This window comes from Neofelis nebulosa, chromosome 4 (genome assembly GCF_028018385.1).
Source record: "Neofelis nebulosa isolate mNeoNeb1 chromosome 4, mNeoNeb1.pri, whole genome shotgun sequence".
Taxonomy (NCBI): domain Eukaryota; kingdom Metazoa; phylum Chordata; class Mammalia; order Carnivora; family Felidae; genus Neofelis; species Neofelis nebulosa.
The window spans coordinates 131188411-131209754 of NC_080785.1; the positions used below are offsets into that span (position 1 = coordinate 131188411).

Consider the following 21344-nt stretch of genomic DNA (forward strand, 5'->3'; position numbering starts at 1 on the left):
GTTTCCTCTTACATGTTTTTTCTGTATTTGATGGACTGTACCATGTTCCTCAGCAACCAGTGGCTCTTTTATAGTAATGAAGGAACAATTGTGACTTGCCTTTACAGAGAAAATAATTGGTTGAGGCCAGGTGTTGTGGATAAAAACTCTGACATCATTCACTGGTAGCTTTTTCATAGGAAGAGGTCACCTTTATGGGGAACCATCTCATTTCAAGTTTTGTATTCAGTGATTTAGTGATAAGAACCATTGGTGTAAACTCCATCTTGTTTGTCTTAGTGTGACTGTATTTGAAACAAGTTCTTTTTAATGGAGGGAAGTGTAGTGAAGGAGAAAGAGAATTTTATTGGAATTTGGGAGACCTAATAGTTATCTGATATGGGACAGGTTAGTCTCTATTGTGATTTTCTTTTTCTTTTCTTTTCTTTTCTTTTCTTTTCTTTTCTTTTCTTTTCTTTTCTTTTCTTTTCTTTTCTTTTCTTTTCTTTTCTTTTCTTTTCTTTTCTTTCTTTCAAGTTTATTTATTTAGTTTTGAGAGGGGGGAGAGGCAAAGAGAAAGGGAATCCCAAGCAGTTCCCATGATCAGTGCATAGCCTGAAGTGGGGCTCGATTCCACAAACATGAGATCATGACCTGAACCTAAATCAAGAGTTATATGCTTACCTGATTGAGCCACCCAGGTACCCCTGATTTTCTACATTTAAAATAAAGCACATAGGTTAGAGCATCCTATTTGTCAGTGCTACCAAGGCCTTAGAAGATGTCAATTTAAATGCCCTCATTTAACATTAATTTTTAATGTTTATTTATTTTTGAGAGAGAGAGAGAGAGAGTATGAGGAGGGGAGGGGCAGAGACAGAGGGAGACACAGAATCCAAAGCAGGCTGCAGGCTCCAAGCTGTCAGCAGAGAGCCCGACGTAGAGCTCAAACTCAGGAACTGTGAGATCATGACCTGAGCCAAAGTCAGATGTTCAACCAACTGAGCCACCCAGATGCCCCCAAAAGCCCTCATTTTATAGATGGAATAGCTGAAGCCCTTAGAGTCTAATTGAGCTGTCTAAATCCCTGGGCTTGGTCAGAACTGGAGCCTACTTCCTTTTGTCCTCAATGATTTTTGTCCTCAGTGATTTTTTTCTTGTTTATTCTGGTATAGAGGTTGAGACATCTAGCCAGTTGAGTAAAATTTCTCTGATAAGTGTCTCCTTAAGACATTGTTATACATTTAGTTATTTGGGACAGATAGTAAAAGATTTTACAGTTAGAGACCAATGTGACCTCCTTCTCAGTTCACCGATTAAAAAAAAAAAAAAAGCCCTAGTGAAGTAACTAAGGCAATTATTACTGACCAGGTGATCCTCAAAGAGCCTGGGAGCTCTAAAATTCACTTCCACGTAGGCTAGTTTGGTACTGTATTCTGCTGGAGTTTCAGATTGAGGAAAAACAGTCTTTTACCTTCCTGACATCCCTTCTTTAATTGGCAAGAAATAAGGCCAACTGTAAATGGGAACACATAAGGTAAGGGTGTCCACAGTGAGGAGAAATGGTTAGTGGAGTTTTGGAATTTAGAGCAGATCAAGGTCCTCCATCATCTTCCTGGGTGGTCTTGGGGAAGTCCTTTGATTTCTCACCTATGAAGTTCCTCTGAGGGCTTTCCACTGCTAAATAGCTATGATAGACTTCTGTGGATGGTCTGCAGACTAGTGAGCAGATAGCATGCATTATAAAAAATTGTATCTTTTAGGATCCAGGTAGAGTTGAGACCAAAGCCAGGGTCTGTCTCATACACACATGAGAATTCATAGAAGTGGTTGGAATTCTGAAGGCACTGAAAGAGTAACAAACTCAGGTTTGAGAATACCTGTCATCTCTGTCGTCAGTATTGGGAAAGTGACTCAATCTCACTATCATAAAATTGATGTATGAAATTAAACACAACCACATGAATGGATTAAAGAGTGGGTTCATTTTATTGATTAATTTCATTGGGTGAGGCCTGCTATTTGAAAAATCATTCTGAAGAACTATAATGAAAATGATCTCTCTTCTGAATTGATAAAATTGAATACCAGTTTTTTTTTTATTAAGGAAGTGCTTTATATTCATCAGATTGTAATAAACTGCCCTTCACTATGTTTTTAGTAGAAAATAGAAGTACCTCAAATCTGATGAGCTGGGGCATGTGTTCTGATTTTCTGTCCTTCTATTCTTTGTCAAAGCCCACCTCCAAGGTTTGCCAAAAGACTAATTCTTTTCCTCCGTGATGCAGTAACCTGACTTTGCATGCACTCTGTATCTGATAGTCCTTTCACTGTCAAAAATGTATCCACTGTCCTGTGGCTTTTTAGGACATTACAGTTTATTGAGTAACCAAAAGAAGCAGCAATTCATTGTTAACTGCTCATAATTTGGAGTCTTTAGGCTCGAAATAAACTCCAGTTCTGAGTGCAGTGTTTCATGGTACATGTCCTCATGGTAGAACAGGGTCACAGTCACAGGCATAGGCAGCCAGAACAACAAATGGCTACTCACATGCAAGGCAGTGAAACCATCTGAGAAAAGGTTTGTGCAAAGAGATCATTACAGCAAACGTTTAAGGTAACAAAATGGGCGGTGTACTCATTTTATGCCGGTGATAACCATGCCTGCATAATAAATTTCCTTAGGTGCAAGATAGAGAAAAGGAAGGCTGAGTGCTTGAGGTCTCTCTTCGTGATGTAGTTCTTTAATGCCACCATTCACCAGCAGGGAATGAGTTGGCTCCTGTTTCCCTGGCGTGAAGCTGAAGTTGATATGGATACCTATCTGATGCACATCACGAGACTCCACGAGTGAAGAGTGGCTGAGTCTGCTGCATATTTAATAGGCAGTTAGCCACAGTGTTATTAATAAATGTGATAATAACAGTCTGGATTTGCATAGAGTTTTCCTGAGAAGAGTTGAGTAGAGGTGGTGAATTGCTGGCTTGTTATTCAGTCTGTGCCTTGGCATTGCCCACTCTCTAGTAGTAAATTGTGTTTTGCTGGGGGATCTGCTGTAAGAATGTAGCACCAGGTGACATTGTTTTGTCGCCAATTGTTTTTCCTTACTTGCCCACAGTTACTTATTTGATCTCTCTCATAATGACATTCCTAGTTATAAGCTATTTGGATGAAGGAAAAACACGGGAAATAATTCTTCTCACTTAAGACTTGAGAATGGGCTATGTTTTGGCTGGGAGTTCCTTGCCTTTGTATAAAACTTGAGAATGTGTATTTTTTTTTCATCGGTTTTGGGGTGCGGTGGTGGTGGTGGTGCAGCTTCCAGGAAGAGGTGGGGGCAGGTAGCAGGTGTTTTGGGACAGGAAAGCTGTCTGATGGGCTCCCCTTCTGAGCCGCGTTGTGCTGGAACCTGTCAGTGGGCAAAGCCACTTTGTTGTGTTTAAACTTCCAGGCCCTGAAATTTTGAGTTTGAAAAGTAATTTTAGCAATTTAATAAACTACGTAATATGTTTTATAAGCTGGAGCGAATGATCTTAAGTATTTTGGTCTCTTTCATAACACAATGAACCTAATATTGGTAAAAATACAGATCTTCACTCACGACATAAAGAGTGGCTAGATTTAATAAGCAGTTATGAGTGCTGGCAGCTGCCTATCAGATTGTATAACTTGGGCTCCAGCATGCGAAGACAGTGTCAACTTACATTTTATCTCCGAAGTATTTTCGAGGTGTTTATTTTGCCTTTCTCTCCAGTCTCTAACCTAATAGAGGTAATGTAATTGGCTGAATATTTTCCACACAGCTAATTGGCTAGGGGCCAAGGTGGAAACCATTGTCTGGCTTGATGAAGATCAGAAATTAACATGACATTTACGTGGAGGTAATGGAATATATTAGTAATGTAGTCATTCAGGATGGTGAGAGCGAGAGTGTCCATCCTTTCCCTGCCCATAAGCAGCACGACGAGTTCTGAGGATGATGAAGGAACGTCCAGTCCCCATCCCACCCCCATCTCTCCGTACTTCACAGCAGTGGCCAGCCAACACCTGTGTCAAATTTAGTTTTCAGTTTTTCAGACAGAACTGTAAGACAAACTAATGAATTATTCCCTTTGTCAATTAAAAAAGAAAATCCACTACTATTGTAAGATGAAATTCCAATTAGAAGGTTGCATTTAATTCAGAAGCTATAACATTGTTTTAATGAATTCTGTTGGAGGTGACAGTTTATGTGAGATAAATTTATATGGTGTAGGTAGATATAAATTCATTGGATAATGTTAAACATGTTACTTCATATATATTAGCTGTGAAATTTATTTCTTCTCTAGTTATGTCCCCAAGGAGGTAGAGTCAGAGGGAAAAAACATATCTTCAAAGAAAGGGTCCTTTCTGTCCTTTCAGATCCTTGCTCGAAAACAGCCTTTTCTCACTATTATTAAAAAAAAAATCTGTTAAATTTCTGCATTAACTGAATTTATGATTCTTAGTGTATGCTATTTATAAAATTGAATATAGGTTTTATGATATAGGAAATTAGTCTAGGAATGAGAATATGATCCAATTTTGTAATAAAGGTAATCTGCATTTATATTGCAGAGATTTTCCATTCCTCTCTAAGCCCCTTATGGGATTATACACACATTTTTCTGGACATACAAATTCACTATAGAGTAAACTTTTAATGGATTGGGCAGGCTTTTGTTCACATGACATCTACACAAAAGCATCAAACCCTTGCCTAAATCAAAGGTGGTGAACATTCTTGACACATTTTGGATCTTACATTTCCCCTACCTCTGCCCCTTCCTGTGTCCTTGACAGACATCACTAATTGATCACATTCTCCCTTCTGATGAGTGCTGATTAGACCTCAGAGTTTCTCCACCTGAATTCCTAGAGGCAAGCTTATACATTGACCACTGGCATGAGTATCAGCAAAATAATGTCAATCCGGTGGCTTTTGACCAGTCTTTTTGGTTTTCCTTTGTTTACCCAGTACTTACTCTAATATCTGGCATCCAGCGGTTAAACACTATATGCTTGTTATATTAATGAGAAAATCTCACACACCACAGTTTTAGCAGTTATCTGGTTGTGTAACAGTTGGGCTTTTGGCACGTGTCTGCCACGATTGTGTGATGTGAAGTATTCGTTTTTCTACCTTTCAACTGGTTTTGTTGTTAACTATGTGAAACATTATAGTTTTGTAGTTTTTTTTTTTTTTTTTTCATTCTTTAGCTTTGGAAAAGATAAAAAAGAGACCATTCTCACCCTCTTGTTACCTGTGCATCAACTGAGGCTCAAACCTAGAAGGAAGTGGTGGGGTAAGAATGAAACCCAGACTCTCACTCTCCAAGTGCAGTTTCTTTCTCAAAGGGAGGAGCACACACATGTACCAGGTGCTGACCGGTGCAGGGCAAGTGCCTTGCAGTTTCCTTTTGCATATTAATCTTGGTTTTTATCAATACCCTGAAGCAGGCTGTACCAGGGAGGAAGGCATTCAACTATTATATTTCAAATGATATCTTCTGTGATGTAAAATTCTAGGAACTTAAATTACACTGCGTGTTGTTTTTCAACAATAATCTATTTTCTGTTAACTTGGTTCAAGTAATGCACAGAGACTGAAAGAAGGAAATTTCCACTTAGTCTCTATGCAGTGCAGGCTGCTGAGGTGTCCTGTTGAGAATTGCCATCGTTTTAATTCCTTCTTAAAGAAAAATGAGCAATTAGTGCATTTAAGCACCATTTAGTTAATGTACATTTTAATTTCATCGCAGCATATTGTTTGATTATTTGTGTGGTCTTGGTCCTAGTAAGCAGAGTTCCGGAAAGTGATTGTAGATGAACATGTGAATTGTTAACCTCTTGTCGCGTGTTGATGGGGGAGTACGGTCGGCCTTAATCAAGGATGACAACATCAGTGGGGCCCATCCTGGTCTGCTCTGATGGCGACGCTTGGATTTTCGGTGCACGCTGTTCCGTGCATCCCCAACCACTTGATGGGAATAGGTCCTGAGACGAAATCTCGTTCATGCCTCTTTGTGTTCCGCGAGATTTATTAACGTTCGTGACAAAGAATTACAGCAGCCATTCATGGGGTGTTAGTTGTTCTAGAGTGGTTTGGATATTGCATGAGTTATTTCGTTCAAACAGCATCACCGTCTTCTGGATGTTACCATTTTCGGTTTTCTTGTTGAGAAGACAGAAACCCAGTGCCTAGGTCGGTCACCTGCTCCGGGTCACAGAGCAAGTTTTATAAGTGAGGTTTACCTTAAGTTGTGCCACTTTCCAAGCCTGTGTCTTCATCACAAGGGCCTGCTGCCTCTTCGTCTCTGAATAGATTCCGTGGTTCCTCAAGGCCCTTTTATTTGATTCAGGCAGGGAAGATTTTGTGGCTTGTAGTTGTCTTTGTGGAAGAAATTGGAATCCAACTCATTTAAAGCTGCAGCTTAATATACAAACAGGATTTTTATAGAACCAGTGATATAAAAGGAAATAGCTTCTTCCAAAAATTTTTTTTTTCAGAAATATTCCTTACCTACTGGCCTTTTCCTCAGTCTAAAATCTCCCAGAATCATGCGGGTAGGCTCAGTGTTGTGTGCCTCCTTGAGTTCTCTCCTAAGTAAAGATGCTCCTGATAGTGGCAGCTCGTGGGGTCCTTTACGTTGGAGGAAGTGAGTTTTTTCCCTTGATTCGGCATGAACAGACTACATAGGAGCAGCAGTCCAGTTCCTCCTGAGAATGGGTGCGGGAAGGGAGAACCTTGGCTGCTGGAATTTTGTGCCCAGGGCGAGAGCCAGGCGTTGGAAAGGTCAAGCGTTGCTGCCTTGACAGATTGCTTAGGCCCTTTGTCTGTGGCCTACAGGGATGCCTGCCCTTCCAGGATGGACTTGCCGGCTACATGGCCAGCACGCTAGCTCCCGGGATGCTCTGTGGACTTGTTTTTTTCACGACACCTGCATTCAGTTATTATCGAAAGGATTCCTCTCTCCATATTTTTTAAGAGGCGCCCGCTGGATTGTGTAGGGTGAAATGGCTTGTCATTTGTGATTTCCTTCACAAGTCTTCAGGAGTGAACAAATGGTGCAGCATCTTGATATTCTGGAATCTGGGTGATGGCTATCTGGGGCTCATTATACTCTTTACTTCTTTATGTATCTGACCACTCTTATAATAAAAGCAGTTGTATGTGGGCGGGGGTGAGGGGTTTGTCTGGCTCTTTACCTAGTCTGTCGCTGGGTAGAACCAGGTCTCTGCCCCACTGTGCTCCACCCCACCTTGCCCAGCTCTCAGCTGCTGGTGTCATTTAATTGATACGGAGTCTTGGGGCAAGGAGATGCTAACCTAATCAGCCAAGAGTAAAGTAATTTTCTGGACAGTACAGACAAAATGACTTTACCTGACATATTTCTCTCTCATTCTCCCGTGGTCGGCGTTTGGAGGGGAGGAGATGGAACTTGAACTCAGGGCCCATCAGACTTTATTCTCCTTCACCTCTGAGTCCTTGGGGCCATGGTTTTCAAAGTGCGGTCCCTAAGGATGCCTGGGAAATGTGTTTAATACAGATTTCCACAACCTCGTATGGGTTAAGGGGAGCATGGTGTCTGAAGTAATGGTAGATAGCCCCAGGTCTCACTCATTCTCTGGCTGTGGCCACATCATGTATCCTCCTCAAACCTCAGTTTCCTCATCTGTCAAATGGGGGCAATGGTAGCATCTACCCTGTTGGCTGTAAAGTCCTTAATACAGTGCTTGGCCCCTTGCAAGCACTAGAAGTAGGTTACTTGGAACCCGTATTTTAACCTTTTTGAGACATTTGCAAACACACTGGTGTAACTGGGAATGTTAAGGATGTAGCAATTAATGCTCCAGGGGGCACTGTGTGGTGGGTATAATTTCAACCCTCTACGTCCTAGATGTGTTTTTTTGTAATTATTAAAAACATTTTAAAAATCAGTATTAGAATTTTTTACATAGATGTTGGAGAAAGAAGTCTGTCACCAAAGTGTATAAGAGTTGACAAGTGTAAATATGCAGTTAGACAGTTTCAAAAAACGTGTATTATTTACTGATCAATGTAGTGTCTCCTTTGGAGCCATTACACTCAGCATTTCCTGTCAATCTCGCCACGCTGGTATAATCAGACTATGGATATGCATATTAAAGTGCAAGAAAGTTATTGTGTATGTGTGGTGGCAGCTTTTTAATTGTTAATAATGTTGCAGCTTTAAAAAGGTATCGGGATCGTTTACTGTTAGGATGGTTAATAGCCCTCAGAATTGCATGAGAAATCAGGCGGCGGGAACACGTGTTACCGATCGGCTGGTGTCTGTGCCTCCAGCCAGTGCTGCAGGGACCAACGGAAGCTTTTATCTGATCTGGGTGCTGAACACTTGGAGATTCCTTATGCTTTTCTATTTTACTCCTGCTTTTTTTTTGGTGGGGGGAGGGGGACTTGTACTCATGTAAGTGTGTGATGGCAAAAGGCTGGCATAACATCTTTGTCCCTATCAGGGATCAGCAAACTTTTTCTGATCACGGTAGTAAATATTTTAGCCTTTGGGCACCGCAGTCTGTTACCGCTACTGTCGTGCGAAAGCAGCCGCAGACGACCCGCGAATGGGTGGGCATGGCTGTGTTTCCAATAAAATTTATTGACAGACAGTGCAGTTTGAGTTTTGTAGAATTTCCACTTGACACGAAGTAGTAGCGTTAATTTTTTCCCAACCCTGCAAGAATGGCGAAACTGTTCTTAGCTCATGGGCGGCAGGTTCAGTTTGGCCCCAGGGCCTGTGGTTTGCCGAGCCCTAGTCTGAAGAAGATAGAGCGCGAAGCCATGCTGGGGATTCCCTTCTTTGTTCTTGTTCTCTGACACTTGAGCTCTTCACTTTCTGATGAGATAATAATGTCTTCATTTTTGTACCCATCTCATCTGGAGAGAAGCTCTTCTATGTGATTGGATTATTTATTTATTGAGGGTGAGAGGTCTGTGTGTGGGGGGGTCTCCCTCCTCCTTCCTGTATTTAAAAGAAGAGAAATATAAACTGGAAGTAAAAGTGAGGCCACGGGTAAAAGATGAAGTGAAAGGGAAGACAGGTCAAGGAAGAAAAGTAGACCTTGAAAGTGACGTGACCTCCATGTCTCTTCAGTGCCAAGCACTTTCTGAGGTGGGTCATAGATCCCCCAGCAGAATTGAAGAAGAGACGCACGTGAACATTCTCAAGAATCTGAGAGTTAGGTAGGACTTTTAATATGTATTACACGTTCAGTACGTAGCCAAAACTCTTAACTCGTGCGTCAGGTCTGGGGTGTCCACAAATACTCCTTCAATGCAACGTTTAATAAAATTGAGACATTTAAGGAAAAATACGAAAATTATTACACAGGTGGTTCTTGGGGATGGCAGAACTCTGAGAGGTGCTACTGAATGATTAAAGTAGGACATTTTCTTCTAAATGTCCCTGACTTTGCAATGAGGGAAATGGAGACCAGGGCACATAGAACGTGTGTCTTTGATTTTCTGTAAAGAAATCTCTAGAGGACAAGAATGATAAAAACGAAACAAAACAAACAAACAAACAAAAACGAGTGAAAGCATCTGGGAAAGAAGATGTCTTAAATTAGGGTTCTCGCTCCATTTTGTGTCGAAGATTTTAATCTTTTATCTTGTAAGACAGGTGCGTGAGGGATGTCGGGACAGGGGTGAACGTGGACAAGAGTGAATTCGGGGAGTGGAGCATTTTAATAAAATGCAGGCCAGGTTACAACACAGCATTGAGTAAGGGAAAAAAAATGTACCATCAGGGAAGAGAAATGAAAAGGAAGTTTTTCAGGAAAGGCACAGGAGAATAATCTAGAGGAATATTTTGTTATGTGTCACGATAAAACTGGCTGGGATGTGAAGGAAAGAAGTTTCTGATTTTCAGTATGCCATAATTTATTAGCCAAGGTATTGTTATTGCAGCTGGGGAATAAATATCTAGAAAAGATGAACCCCTAAGAAGCAAATATGTCTTTACAGAAATGTCCATTGTAATAGAAAATGTAGGAAGTGGCAGAGAGAATACAGCAAAGGTAGAATTGTGTTGAAAGCCTTGCAAAGGGTTAGTTTGTTTATTTATTTAAATTTTTTTTTCAGCGTTTTTTATTTATTTTTGGGACAGAGAGAGACAGAGCATGAACGGGGGAGGGGCAGAGAGAGAGGGAGACACAGAATCGGAAACAGGCTCCAGGCTCCGAGCCATCAGCCCAGAGCCTGACGCGGGGCTCGAACTCACGGACCGCGAGATCGTGACCTGGCTGAAGTCGGACGCTTAACCGACTGCGCCACCCAGGCGCCCCAGTTTGTTTATTTATTTAATGAAAAATAAATGTATCCCATGATCCAGACCAAGATGTAGAACCTTTAATGTGTAATAAACAGCTAAATGTGGTGATTATGAACACAGGATGTTGGCCAGACAACTTGGGTTTGAATCCTGGCTCTGCTACCTACTCACAGTAGACTCTTGGGTAAGTTACACTGTTCTGTACCTCAGTTTCCCCACCTTTAAAATGTGAATGAGAACAGCACTGAACTGGAGCTACATAACAAAGTATGTATTACAAAAGAGTTGGCACATAGTAAACTTTCAGTAAATGATGTAGGTAGCTATTAGCCATAAACTATGCCCTAAATTAAAAACAGAAGGTGCTTTTGGATTACTACAGCAATCTGCTATTATGTTTCTGTAGTGTCCCAGGATACATATTTTATGCATTTTTGTATGTGTACCTCTGTGTCCTAGTGATATACATCATATATGTTCAAAGACTCGTAGACATTAAAAAAAAATTTGTTTTAAATGTTGTACTTATTTTGGAGTGTGGGAGTGTGAGCGGGGGAGGGACAGAGAGAGAGGGGAATGGAAGATCCGAAGCAGGCTCTGCGCTTAACAGCAGCGAGCCTGATGCGGGGCTCGAACTCACAAGCTGTGAGATCGTGGCCTGAGCCAATGTCGGGTGCTCAGCCGACAAAGCCACCCAGGCACCCGAAAGACTCCTAGATACTTAGTGTGCAAAGCAGTACTGAAGCCGATTGCTGTCCCCATGCATCTTGTGCCTCGGTCTTTGAGGCTGTATTGCTGCTACACGAACATCCAGACTATCTGAGTAACTCTGGGACGCTCAACTTAACATCCTTTGGGAAGCTCATTTTATCTTTGACCAATCCTTAGGGCTAGGAAGTTCCTTCTTAAATTGCACTAAAATCTACGGCCCACAGGCTTGCCACTTAAATGTTTGCTTTGGTACCTCGAGATTCTACAAAATCCATCTCTCTCTCTTTTTTTTTTAGAATTTTAAAAATGTTTTATTTATTTTTGAGAGAAGAGAGCGTGTTCGCTTAGAGGAGAAGCAGAGAGAGAGGGAGACAAAGAATCTGAAAACAGGCTCCAGGCTCTGAGCTGTCAGCACAGAGCCCGATGCGGGGCTCGAACCCATGAACCGTGAGGTCCTGACCTGAGCAGAAGTCGGATCCTCAACTGACTGAGCCGCCCAGGTGACCCAGAACCCATCTCTTCTGCATGAAAACGCATCAGTTATTTTCAGATGGGTCCGGGGTCCTTCTTGAGTCTTCTCCAGGCTCAGGACCCTTTTTGCTTCTTCAGGTGTTACCTCTCCTGTTTGGTTTTAGGTATCCTGTGACCATCTTGATTGTTTCTCACAACACCAATAGTCACAGAGGCATGGTTGTTTTTTTTTTTTTCCTATGTGTCTACATTTACATATAATTCACTTAAAAGTTGCCTCTTTTTTTTTTTTTTTTTGACAAAACTGTCTTTATCATTTAGAAAGGGAACATTTTTGACTTTTCTTAACCCACTTCTTAAATTCCAAATTTGGGAAGCTGGCACGTAAGGAAACCGTTGCTACAGAATGGTAAATCTTCCCCTGAACTCAGTGTGCTGGAACAGGCTTCGTTTCGTTCCAAGCCAAGTAGCCGTACGGAAGTAACAGTGACACCTATGGTTCTTGGCCCCTGCAGTAGCACCCTGCTGTGTGTGACTGCCATGTGTCACATAGGCTCCCTCAGTCCTCTCGAGTATTGAAGCCTCGGGGTTGTGAGTCTGATACAGTTGGTATTCATATATTGAGGTGACAGAGGCAGTGCTAGGGTCAAATTGGAGACTCTGGTAAGATAAGCCCAAGAGGAGGGTTTTTTGTGAAGATGATGGGACTGGTGCATCCATACATCCTTCATCCACGTGAAGGGTTCTGTATGCTACTCAAGAAGTCGTGTAGTTTCTGGCCTCTTTAGCTTTGCCCCTTGTTTTAATGTGCAAAAATGATTCAAGTCACGTAAGAATTATCCCCCTTTTTTTTTTGGGGGGGGGGAGGCCAGTCCGCTTTTATCCCACTGAAAGAATTGAGTAATTCTTTCTTTCTTTCTTTAAGTGTGTTTATTTTTGACAGAGACAGAATGCGAGCATGAGCTGGGGAGGGGCAGAGAGAGAGAGAGGGAGACACAGAATCTGAAGCAGGCTCCAGGTTCCGAGCTGTCAGCACAGAGGCAGACGCGGGGCTCGAACTCACAAACCGTGAGATCATGACCTGGGTCGAAGTCAGACGCTTAAACCGACGGAGCCACCCAGGCGCCCCTTGAGTAATTATTTTTAAAGATACTGTTCTTCTCGCTGGGCTGGAGCCTCCCGCCCCCACACAGTGGGGACGCTGTACTTGATTTTCTTTCAGCTTTCCCCAAGTGACTTCCTCCCCCCCTGCTTCACCAAGACTCCCAGCGAGGAAGCCAATCGCAGTGTTACCGACAGTAGAAAGATTTCAGAATGCCTTCATGGGCCTGGGTAACTTGGGGGATGGCTGGGTGCCTTCTAGGAGACTTAACACATTTCCTGAACATGGAGCCTCACCATGGCAACAGCCATGTCACATGACACATTGGTGACACATGTAAGGTGCTGCCACAACTCATCCCAGGTTGCATGTCTGTGATTCATTGTTTCCACTGACACCGTGACTGCAACTCGCAGTTGGAAGGTTGTCTGGTGTTCAGTGCCATTAACGCACACTGACTCCCATGGCACACGGAGGGCTCAGGGAAGGGAAGCATAAATAAATAAGTATGAGCTGTAAACATTGCCTTCATTAGCTCTACTGAGAAATACGTGTTCATCAGTCAACCTCCTTGCCACTCACATCCTTCTTTTTTAAAGCATATTTTGTTGGTAACACCTTGCGAGCTCAAAGATTTTATTTTTAATCATATTATACCCATTTCCACTTGGCACACTTCACCAGAGAGAGTTCACGGTGGCCCCTTTTTCGTATTTATTTATATTCTTCTCATGTAGCAGATTTATTGACGAAGGCATGATTCTGGGAATATTTTTTTTTCCCTCATTGTACAACTTATTGAATACTCTACATAAATCACTTGGTAGTATTTCGGGTCCGTTGCTCGTGTGGAGGGGCCTGAAGGTTGGATGATACCAGAAGACTTTTCTAGAGGTCCAAGATGAGTGGTATTTTAACATATTTTAATTTCTGAGTGATTCAGTGAGTGATTAAAAAAGTAGATGTGGAATCTGGAAGACATTAAAGAGATGTCAGGGACAGACGGATTTTGATTTGTAGCCTAATGAAATGTTTTGCCAACTTTTAAAGATTTTTTTGAGAGTAGAACTTTAATCATTTGCTTGTGTTTCTGGCATGGTAAGGTTATTCCTGTTTCTGTTACATGATGAATCCAAAGTGAAAATGGGATAATTTTTAATTAGCAAAATTATAAAACCATTTGCAGCCAAATGTTTCTTGTCTTGTATAAACTGTGAGGTTTCACATTTTACTTTAATCATTTTAGGAAATTTCATTCTGAAGATCTATTTCAGTTGGTATTTTATGTATGGGTACAAATCCCTCAATATTAGAAATTACCTTGTAATATTCTTTTCCCGATATTCTTGTCACTTGAATAATCTGACAGGGTTTCGGTCATGTTTATTGCTTGTATCTATTTTGGAGGTGTCATGGTTACCTGAGTTGGATGTAGCACTAATATGCAAATCAGTATGATGAATGCAAGGCTGAATGTTACAAGAGAAATGGTGTTAGGGGTTAGAAATGTTTCTTTAATTTTATCTTGGGTGATCTTGTATGTTTCAGAATTGCTTTTGCTGAGGTTACCTATGTAATTATTTGAAGCAAAATATTAGTTGACTTTGTGCTATAAATATGTGAATGGAGAGTTATTTTATTTTATTTACTTATTATTTTTTTTAACGTTTATTTATTTTTGAGACAGAGAGAGACAGAGCATGAACAGGGGAGGGGCAGAGAGAGAGGGAGACACAGAATCTGAAACAGGCTCCAGGCTCTGAGCTGTCAGCACAGAGCCCGACGCGGGGCTCGAACTCAAGACCGCGAGATCCTGACCTGAGCCTAAGTTGGCCGCTTAACCGACAGAGCCACCCAGGCAGCCCTGGAGAATTATTTTAAAATCTCTTTTATGAAGGAAACGAGAATAATGCGCCAAGTCATGGCAGCCACACCGTTCCCGGACTTTGCGTTTTAGGGTGCTTTGATTCGATGCTTTGCTGTCGATTCCGAGGGTCTTACGTTTTTGGGGGGCTCATTAGAAATATACCTGAGAATAAGAATTCTTTGGAGATAAGAAGGGATTGAGTGCTCAGAACTTGAGGATCTGGGTAGATTGGGCGGTTGCAGCTCCTTGAACTTCTATCTATACCTGCTTGTTGGTTGGCCTGGAGGTGGGCGGCTGGGGCCTCTGCCATTTTCTGCTGTTGCTGTGGGATCCTCTAGAGGGTGCTGTGTCTCACCTCACCGTGCGCCCATTGCTGTGGGACGGGAAGATGGTGGAGACTAGCGGGGGGGAAGCTATACCTGCAGCACCAGCTCGAGGCCCTCATCTTTAGCCCTTTGTCTTTGACCCATCACAGGTGTTGCTTACCAAGAAGCAGGAGGGAAAATGAGATAAGTGTCAATAAATTTCCTTCAGACTGAGTAATTCCTTAATGAAACAGATTCTTCAAGCAAGAGATTTCCCGGGGAATATTGCAGGCCTAATAATTCATTGGGCAGCTGTGAATCAGCCTGAAGGACAGGAACCTTACATTAAAAAACAAAACAAAACAAAAACCCCTCGATTAATGGTGTTATTTTCGTCCAGAAATTAAGGAGTCGTTTGAAGTTTTTGGAGGTGAAAGACATGTACGTTCTATAGGAATTACTGAGAACTCCCATCTAGATCTGGTAAAGACCTTCCATTTAGAAGTAAACAGTCAACCCAAACAATAATGGTAATTTTCTAAAATAGAATCAGGTACGAGTTTCTTTAGGAAATCTCTTTTCTAGGGACATGGCAATATGACCTTGGAGAATTGTGCTTTTCAGTACCCAGTGCTGGTCACCTGTGGCTGCTGGTCATGTGGAGCGTGTGTCCGTGGCTAGTCTGAATTGAGATGGGCGAGGTGTAAAAGACACACCAGGTTTCAAAGACACTTGGTTACATGTTGAAGCGAGAGGATTTTGGATCCATTGGGTTAAATACAATGTATCTCTGAAACTAATTTTATATGTTGCTGACCTTTCTAATGTGGCTGTGAGAACATTAAAAATTGCATACGTGGCTCACTTTGTATTTCCACTGGACACCAGTGTTAGAGAACCTACCAGTTCCATATTTCTAAAATCAGGAATCTTTTTATGAAATTCTTTTCCTTGAAAAGGGGATCAAACATTGGTCAAGTTGAAAAACACTTGACTATTTTATCAAAAAAAAATTAGGGGCGCCTGGGTGGCTCAGTCGGTTAAGTGTCTGACTTCAGCTCAGGTCGTGATCTCCCGGTTTGTGAGTTCGAGCCCCGCGTTGGGCTCTGTGCCGAAAGCTTGGAGCCTGGAGCCTGCTTTGGATTCTTTGTCTGTCTCTCTCTCTCTGTTCCTCCTCACCCCCTTCTCCCCTCCACCCCTGCTCTTTCTCTCTCTCAAAAATAAACAAACTTTAAATTTTTAAAAATATTAAATGGGGTGTCTGGCTGGCTCAGTTCATTCAGCGTCCGACTTTGGCTTAGGCTGTGGTCTCACGGTTCATGGGTTCAAGCCCTGTGTTGGACTTTCTTCTGTCATTGCAGACCCGCTTCGGATCTTCTGTCTCCTTCTTTCTCTGCTCCTCCCCCACGTGTGTGTGTGGCCTTGCTCTCTCTCACTCTCACAAAAATAAACATTAAAAATTAGAATGTTCTTCAAATTCACTTCATTTAGTGTAAATGTACCCCAGCAATAAATAACCCCTCATGGATTATAATCTGGGAGAAAACCACTTGAAGTCACTTACAGCCTGTGAATACCACACTGACACATCCAGTTAAAAAGTCAGTTAATGAACTAGTGACGTTTGCATTGAATGCTAGCAGATAATCTGTTTTTTTTTAATTGTCCTCTGTTTTGTCGTGTAGACCTGTCCATCTCAAATGGTCACATGTCCATATATAAGCCCAAATATGAGAGAACTCAGAATCTCATTAAATCGCAAAATAATTTGCTGTAGCATACCTCCGCGAAGAGGCACTTTTTCTTTGAAGATTGCAGTGGGAAAAGGCATCATTTTTGCATTTTAAATGGCCACATTTAGGCTGACATAAAACATAAGATTTTCAATGTTTACTATGACATTCCTGCTTACTTATGTCCTCTCTGATTAGTGTTTCCAGACTCTTCCTGCCTCATGAGTGGATATATACTTTCTTCCCCTTCCCCCCCACCTCATTGCCATTAAGGTCTTTTTTTTTTTTCTTTTCTCTTTTTTTTTAAGGAATCTCTGTACCCAACGTGGGGCTCAAAATCATGATCCTGAGATCAACAGCTAGATGCTCTTCTGACTGACTCAGCCAGGTGCCCCGCCATTAAGGTGTATTTTGTTAGAAATGTTTGAGACCAGACTTAGTTTCTAACCAATAATTACCTTTAAAAAATTACAGCTGCTATTTCCATTGGAAATTTAATAGTGGTGTTTTATCATCTGAGCCACCTTAATAAAAACGCTGGGCATCACTTGGCACCTGATAGGAAAGTTCCTACCCTTTACCAGTGCAGAAAGGCATGGTGACAGCTTCAAGGGGAGGGAAAGATCTTGAGTTAGGGTGATGATAGTGGGCACAGAAGGCAGGTACGGACAGATGGTACAGAAGTTATAGCAAAGAATGGAAAGATATGGGGAATGCCTGCAGTAGGGAAGGCATGGGATGGAGAAGGGAAAGTAATGACTTAGAACTTGGACCCGACAGTGGATAGCAGTGTGCTTACCAGAGATGGGAAACTCAGCGATGAAGACTTGGGTAGGCAGGGGCTGTAAACTGTTGACTTTAATTTGCAGTACTCTGGATTCGGAAGTGAGGGTGGAAAATCTGTCTAGAAATACAAGGTGATGGTCGTTAATTTCTCTTTTTTGGGGAAACTTCTACTTTTGGTGACATTTATTCAGCTGTGGTTATACTGCAGTATTTTTCTATTCTAGACCTCTTTGGGCCAATTAAATGTGATTGTTAAGATTTTCACTTTCGTCATAAAGGATACCGTACTTATGCCACAGAGGGGAAAATCGCTGATTTTTTCACTGCCTTGAAACAAGAATTGAATATTTTAGTCCATTTCCTACTTTTCTGGATGCAGATTTAAATTTTTTTTTTTAATGTTTTTATTTATTTTGGGGGCAGAGACAGAGCGTGAGCAGGGGAGGGGCAGAGAGAGAAGGAGACACAGAGTCTGAAGCAGGCTCCGGGCTCTGAGCTGTCAGCACCGAGCCCAACACGGGGATCGAACCCACGGACTGTGAGATCATGACCTAAGCTGAAGTCGGACACCCAACCGACTGTGCCACCCAGGTGCCCCTCTGGATGCAGATTTTAAATAAATACCTAGTTGCAATCACTTGTGCTAGTCACTTTGGGTCCTGCTTTCTCTTGGGTAATATTACCTTCATCTCCTTAGATTATGCTTGTTGCGATTGCTTTTACTGACTGTGTAATAGATCATCTGGACATTGCACAGATATTTTTGAGGTGCCTTCCATGGGTCAGGGCCTGCCTTATGTCCTTGGAATGAGAAAAAACAGTTTCTCGCCCCTGGAGGGGAGCTTATTGGTGACTGTTTCTCAGGGGGTGCCACTCCCACCTGAGATATTACCATTCTTTTAATCTGTGCCATACCTTCCGCAGGGTGTTTAGCATCCTTGGTGTTTCTCCAGTCATTGGGACAGCCAACGTTGCCCTCACATGTTCCAAATACCACAGTCCCTGGCTCTTCAGTTGAGGATCGCTGGCTTAAACCATAATTTGGTTTACTGTTTTCCTGCTGGACAGTACATTAAATGTTGGGCATGAAGGTCGGTTACCTTTTGTTCTTTTTCTTTCTTTCCTTTGGTGGCAAGATGGCTGTGTGTCACTTGTATCTGTGACTGCCTAGTCACTGTAGAAAAGGCCCTGAGTGGGATGGGTGATTTTCCATTCTACCTTGGTACCTTAGGGTTCTGCTACTCACAATTTGGAGACACATTTTGACAGTCTTGGAGGAAAGGCATATGCCATAATGTCGACAAAGATCTCCAGTGGGAAACCTTTATTTCTCTCTCCTAGTAGCTTCCTGTCCTCCATATGCATCCCATCTCACACCCCAAAAGGTAAAGTGAAGTATACTTTTGGGGAACATATGTTGGAGAATATCTAGAATATTCAGAACCTTTAAATCCTGGTTCTGACACTTAATAGCTGTGTGTCCTAGTTATTTAACCCGAGGGTACCTCTTTTTATCTTCCTTTATTACATGATGGTACATACCTCAGAAAGATCTTGGGAGATTGGGTGAGCTGTGTGTATGAGGGGTTGGTCTGTGAGCTAAAATGAAGACCAGCATTTGGCTATGGATGTATGGTGATTACAAGCCCAGGCTCTGAGTTCAAATATCTATTTGTTTTATTTTATTTTATTTTATTTTATTTTATTTTATTTTATTTTGAGAGAGAGAGAAAGAGTGTGTGAGCTGAGAAGGGGCAGAGAGAGGTTCCTAAGCAGGCTCCATACTGTCAGAGCAGGGCCTGACGCTCTGGGTTCAAATCTTGACTCAGTTACTTATTAGCTGTCTGACCCTTTCATCACTTTGCTGCTCTGAGCACTGGTTTTCCCATCTGTAAAATGGTAATGCCAAAAACGCCCCTCTTAGTGAAGACTCACTGAGGGCATGTTTTAGTGCGATGCCTGTATATGCTAATACAGGTTATGCTAATGGTTAGGGAGTTGGGCTAAGTGGGATTACACAGAGGAGTCCTTTCCCTTCTCTTCTCACTTTCATACTGGGAAAAACCGGTCTGCCCAGCCAAATGTTTTTCTTACATATTGATGTTATGCGTTAAAATAATTAAAATGAGTAAAATACCTTGCTGTCGGTAAAACCATGTACTTGTGTGTCCTTCTTGTTTCTTCTCTGTACTTGGCTTCTTCCTGTTGGAGTTCTGGGCCAGTTTCAAAGTCTTGAATGATGGGTCAAAGAGAGCAGTGCTGCCTCAGGGTTGGCATCTGTTTTTGTATCATTGGGTCCAAATATCATGTATTGAAGCCAATAGTGCCAATACCCAAAATATTTGGTTGCTGAACGTAATTTAAAATGAGGCATAGAAAACATGGGAAGAAGGCATTTGATTTGATTTCACATAGAAAAAAAAAAATGGAATGACCTTCCAAACTTTTCCTGAATTTTCTTGGACCTCCTTGATTTTCCCACTTGCTGTCAGTCACTTTTATATATTTTGTACTGGGTGTGAACAGTTCTGCATACTGTATCTCATAAGCCCAAAGCCTTATTTCCTCTGAAGAATAATGCGCCACACGTAAATGGCAGAATTCCAGGGATCTGGAGTGTGAGAGTGATTCTTTGGCATTAAAAACAAAGACCCTGACAGAAAAGTATGTCGTCCACAAAATAAGTATTCCATACTTATAACTCCTCCCCCGACAACAATACGACCCTAAAGGCAATGAAGCAGACAATACATAATGAAAAACAATAAAACATAAGTTCTACCATGTACTCTTAGTGACTCACTGACTTCATAATAACATGTAAATGTAATTACCTTTGTGCGTCTTCTACCATTAGGCAAACTGTAGGCAGAAGGAAGGGAAAACTGGACTAATAGGCTTGTAGAACACATTCAGCTAAATCCTTAAACCTGGGAGTCACCTGGCGTCACGCTGTGGAGTCTTTCTTGGCCTGGTCGGATGGAACCGCTGTGAGTCATCTGAACGTGGTTCTTGGAGTCGTTCACCCGGCAACTTTGTAGGGCTGCTGCATGTGCTGTGTTTGGACAATTCTCAGGATATCGGGGATTCAAAAGTAGCCCAGGAACAAAACTTGACAGTGTGGCTTTAAGGGTGGCCTGTCTGATTTTTACTTTAGTATTCACTTGCATGGCTGCCGTAAGCATCAACCTAGCTTGTTATCCTTCTGGGTTAAAAAGAATGGAATCACTGCTCTGGATTTGGCTAAAAGTTAAGACCCTGCGGTAGTACTGAGTCCTGTATGAGTCCTTTTGCTACATGGAAAAGGCTAGTCGGTGTATATTCCAGGCTTTTATACTAGTGGACTGGACAGTTTTTGATGGCAGACAGCACCTTTGGGTCATTTTGGGTACAGGAGAAAAATATTTAAAATGTGGCAGACTGTTATCACTGATAAATCTTATTCACTTTCCCCTACTCTGTTCCTTCATAACACTCGTCGAGGTCTGTCACTATATATATTTTTGTGTCTGTGTTTTCAGTGTCCATATTCCCGTTTGGGCTGTAAACTCCATGAGAGCACAGACCACGTCAAGTTCTTTGATCACACCCCTGCCTCGCATACACCACAGTAAATAGTGGTTGAATCGGTGTTTTGTGTGAGCAAATAAATGTAATAATAATAAAGGTGAACGTGTATTTCATGTTGGAATGTAACAGATCCCTGGTGAAAGGCTTCCTGGGATTTCTCCCACTTGATCATTGCCACTTCTTTGGGTGGTTACTCTAATCGCTCCCCTTAGAGAGGTAGGAAGCTGAGGCGTAGGAACATTAAGGGACAAGCTCGCAGCCACACGGCTGTGACCCCTGTTTCAAACCCAGGTCTGTCTGCTCTGGCAGCATGAGCCACGCGGGACACGCTGATGGCTGAGCGGTTGCTGGCTCCTGAGACCTCCTGGTGCAGTTGTTCACAAGACATGTGCTCAGCATATTCGTCTCTGCGACACTGAAAGGTATTTTTAAGGAAACCCCGTCCGGATTTGATTGTACTTGCTAAGAAAGAGGAATTACTTCTGA

General features: G+C 42.1%; 1 protein-coding gene across 1 annotated transcript in view; it reads left to right on the top strand.

The window, feature by feature from the left end:
* FOXP1 (forkhead box P1) overlaps positions 1–21344 on the top strand; it is a 511285-nt gene that overhangs the window by 704 nt on the left and 489237 nt on the right. The window lies entirely within an intron of this gene.